The sequence below is a fragment of the Coturnix japonica genome, chromosome 1, assembly GCF_001577835.2.
Source record: "Coturnix japonica isolate 7356 chromosome 1, Coturnix japonica 2.1, whole genome shotgun sequence".
Lineage (NCBI taxonomy): Eukaryota > Metazoa > Chordata > Aves > Galliformes > Phasianidae > Coturnix > Coturnix japonica.
Genome location: NC_029516.1, coordinates 136,989,705 through 136,994,287, shown reverse-complemented (window position 1 = coordinate 136,994,287; position 4,583 = coordinate 136,989,705). Strand labels below are relative to the sequence as shown.

Here is a 4,583-nt window from a genome sequence, read left to right as displayed (position 1 = left end):
ATCTATGCATTGGAACAATAGATTAAATTTGCTGAAAAGAATGTCACAAAGAAATATAAGTGAAGTGGACTATTACCAACTAAACAAGAAACTGTCATGTAAAAATATCTTTTCAGTAGTCTGCTTCATATGAATCAAAGGATTATAGAATAGCTAAGGTTGGAAGGGATCTCTGGAGGCCATTTGGTCCAAAACCCTTCTTAAGTGTGGACATCTAAAGCAGGTTGCCCAGGATCATGTTCAGGAAGCTTTTGAAGATCTCCTAGGAGGGAGATTCTATAACATCTCATATTCAGTTGGAACTTCCTGTGTTTCAGTTTGTGCCTGCTGCCTCCCTTGCTATTGCTGAGCACCACTGAGAAGAGTCTGAACCAATCCTCTTGACACTTTCACTTCAGCGATTTATAGACACTAATCAGATCCCCTCTGAGCCATGTCTTCTCCAGGCAGAACAAGCCCAACTCTATCAAGCTTTCCTTGTAGGAGATGTGCCGAGGTTGCTCAATCACTTTTTTAGACCTTCACTGGACTCGCTTCAGGAGCTATGTGTCTCTCTTCTAACAGAGAGCCCAGAACTGGACTCCAGATATAGCCTCACCAGGGAAGAGTAGAGGGGGAGGACCATTTCCCTTTGACCTGCTGGCCACTGTATTTATAAAGCACCCCAGGATACCACTGGCCTTCTTGGCCACCAGGGCACACTGCTGGATCATGGCCAACCTGTTGTCCTCCAGGATGACCAGGTTCATCTCCGCAGGACTCCTTTCCAGCAGGTAAGCCCTCAGCCTGTATTGGTACATAGCATTATTCCATATGCAGGTCTCCACAGTTGCTGTTGTTGAATTTCAAGAGATTCCTCTCTGCCCATCTCTCCAGCCTGTTCAGACCCTTCTTAATGGCAGCACAGCTCTCTTCGTTATACAGGTAATGGCATATCCAAAGTAAATATTTTGAAGGAATTAATATGTTCCTTCTTCTTAAGTACAGACCCTTCAAAGCAAATGTACAGACAACAAATATAAATTGACCAGTTTTTACTCTGTAGCACTGCACTGTAGCATCTCTCTCCAACTAAAGGATTTCACACAGAAATAAAAAGGTTACAGTACTCACTCTTAACAGTTTATGAAATGGGAGAGCACTCTTATTTAAATTTAATAGGATAGACATTTTGTATACAGATGTTCTAAGAGTTTGTAACTCTTCGTAATTTTAGACATTAGAGTACTCTGTACTTAAACCAGAGATAATTTCCTGACTACTACTTAGCTTATAAAATTTTAACCTGCTCCAAACCCAATAAGGACAAAACAACAACAGAAGTGAAGCTAATGATTTTTTACAAATAAATAAGGAAAACCACCTTTCCCTACATATTATGCTGCAGTGAAAGTTCATAGTTTAGTTCAACATTTTTACAGCACATAAAGGATGTGGTCATATATTTTCTTTTCAAAACAAACAAACAAACAAAAAAACCCACATCCTTATGTACAGGCATCTTTGACAAGGAGTGAATGAGAGATCTGAGCAATTCAGAAGGAGCGTCTGGAGACTAGTCCTGATGTTTTGGAGTGCATAAGATGGTAATAGATGCAAGCTCAGGTAACTGAAACTCATTCCTAGTTTCAGCAATAAGAGCAAAAGTTCCAAATGATTCTCCAGCTTGCAATAAGAAGACCAAAGAGTCACTCAGGTTTGAATAAACAGCATTTTTTTCTTCTCAGTGTTCAGAGACTAAATGGCTAGCCAGCACAAAATTATTTTATTGTATTTTTATCTTTCAGTATAACAAACTTGTTTGTTTCTGTTTACAAGGAGAGAATCTCTGTAGTCACTAGTAATAGCCTGAAAAATCCATTAAAAGTAAAATAATAAGCAGAGTAATAATTTGTTCTGATCTATTATAAACAGAAAAGCCTATATTCTCTATAAGAACACTGACATTTCATAGAAATTGAATCAAGTGATGGAAATTACAAAATCCTTTGTAAATTTTGGAAAGAATACTGTAAATAAGGTAACACAGAGGGCTGTGAGCATAGGAAGTACAAAAAGTTAGTATCCTTTATTATACTGACAGCCAAAGTTGTTCAGAGAAAGTGTTTCTGGTAAATAATACCTTTGCTTAGGATATGTTACTGTGAGCCTACCTAAAAAGTCTGAAACATTTTCTTAGTTGTCTGAAACTAAGCTTTTTTTTTTTTTTTCTTTCTTCTTTTTTTTTTTTTTCTCAAAAATAATATGTGACAACTAAGCAATCTTGAAATAGGCAAAGCAAATACTTAAAATACTAGTGACAGTGAGGTATTTGAACTTGAGCATTAATTTGAGACATCAATCTTGAGTTAAAACTTCCAGAAGAGCTCAGACTAAATCCAGATTGCTTTTACTGCTAAATTAGTTCAAATTAATGGACTTGAATTAGGCACATTTTCAGTTTAAGCAGTGCAGACATACCCTTAATGGGTACAATTTTGCAACCTTTTCTCTCACATTTGCAATCCATATTCCTTTAAATAGCCTTAATTTGTTCACTGGATTTGTATGGGTTAATAAAGGTCACAGAATCAAGACCCCTGTGCCAACACAAGTATAGAAATATTAAGGACTAAGTATACTGGAGATGTGAGTTGTTACAGACATTACAGTGTCAAGTAAACCAGATTCTCAGAACAAAAATGTGACATCACTTAAACAAAAGTACTGCCAGCCCTAATTACAGATCCATGTCAGGAAGTTGCTTTAAAAGCACGTACTTAATGACAGGTGGTTATCCATGCAGACATGTATCAGCACTTGTATCTATTTTTGTGTACTAAAAATGTTTTGCTTATATAAAATCCGTCTGTACTTCCATAGCATTAAAATGGTAAAGTAGGCCAGTATGGCACGCTGCTAATTTTACTTTCTGCACTAAGAGAGTTTGTTGCATATTTTTAAAAATGGCAGGTATGGTAAAAATAGAAATGTGTAGATTAGCAGCATTTGTGTATCCTAGAAAAATGTTGTTGTGTTTTTTTTCCCCCCACAGACAGATTGCACCTCAGTGCTGTAAGAGCAAAGTAGGATAGTGAGACTGCCAAATTAAAAGTCACCATATCACTCATTTTATTGAAGTGGTCAAAAGAAGCTCTATAGAAATGCCCTTTTCTAAATACAAAGTTTACAAACAGCCATATGTAAGTAAAAAACAAGCTTGAATAGTTACTCAGTTATTATACAGAGTCAGCATTGAAAAATTAATTTTTTGTCTCATTTGGGAATTTTATGTAAATGGGGTATGGTAGAAATCTAAATCAAAATTAAATAAATAAGTCAGAATCTAATTTATATTCCTGTTGATCTCAAAAGGAATAGAGCATATTCAATGCTTCCAGAACTGATTTCCCACTGTAGACACTGCCTGGCATGATAAATACCACATTTTCTGTAAACCTTTAAACGAGTTCCAATTCATGCAAAAACCATAGAACTTCAGTTACTGAGGTGTAACCAAGCCTTCATTATAGTTCTGCATTAGGCAAACCATTAAATACGTTTTCACTTTAGACTTTTCTGCAGTCATTGCAGCTATTAATGTTTTGTTATGTGTTTAAGTGCTGTCCTAATTGAAGGTCATACTGAGGTTGGTTGTTTTCTAAATTATTTTCGACAATGAGAACAAATGCACTGTACTCAGACTGTTTTTCACTGGCTGCAGAGAAGTGAAGAGCATCAAATTTCCTCTAACGACGTGGTTTCCAGATGTTTTTCAGACAGTTCTGCTGCTGTTTTCTCTTCCTCCTTATCCTGATTTCCACTAACAAAACCCAAACTACTGTACCTTTTCTGTTCTCTCATCCAGGACACCAAATTTCTTGCAGCTTTATCCTTGTGGCAGCACAAACTCTGGAATGAAGCATAAGCTAATAAATCCCTTATGCTGGACTGTGTCAATAGTGAGAAATTGGTTCATAACTGAACCCTGTAGTCAGAGTCTCACCAATGAGTGCATTTCCATGCTCAGGCTCCAGTCCTGAGACAAATTCTTCTCACTGCCAAGCTTATTACTAATGGGTAGACATGAACGTGACTCAGTTAATCTCATCTTTACACGTGTAAGACTTTCAATGAATTATCACACATTAAGCCATCTATCACAGATTTTGTCCATGGCAATGCATTTATCTCAAAGGATGCAAATTTAGGAGAGAGACTGTGTTGATTTCACAGACTATTCTCAGTGTATAAAGGCTTAGTTGTCTGATAACTAGGGGTCCCATTGAGCTTGCTACATACTGACAAGAAAAATAGTCCCTGTAGTAGCTTTCCCCATAGCAAAAATGGCATCCTTGTTTTACTTAACAATAAGATGGAACTAATGAGCTATTTGTTCCTTGAACATTTCATTAAATGCAGGTGCAAGGTTATGTATCCCTTCTTCCCAAACAAAAAGACAGACAAGCTCAGGACTGAGCTTACTTATATCACTTCATTTTGTGATGTTGAAGTGGAAACGTTCATCTGCTTACATTTTGAACATGCAGCCAATATCACATTTCACAGAACAGTCAATAAGATTTACACAGGACAGCATGTAG

At 36.8% G+C, this 4,583-nt stretch overlaps 1 long non-coding RNA gene across 1 annotated transcript; it reads right to left on the bottom strand.

The window, feature by feature from the left end:
* Positions 1-766: 766 nt before the first annotated feature.
* Positions 767-4,352, bottom strand: LOC116652754. The gene is made up of 3 exons (XR_004305922.1): positions 3,986-4,352; positions 3,827-3,891; positions 767-990 (listed from the first exon to the last, which is right to left on the bottom strand). It is a non-coding gene; the product is annotated as an uncharacterized LOC116652754 (long non-coding RNA).
* Between the last annotated feature and the right edge of the window lie 231 nt (positions 4,353-4,583).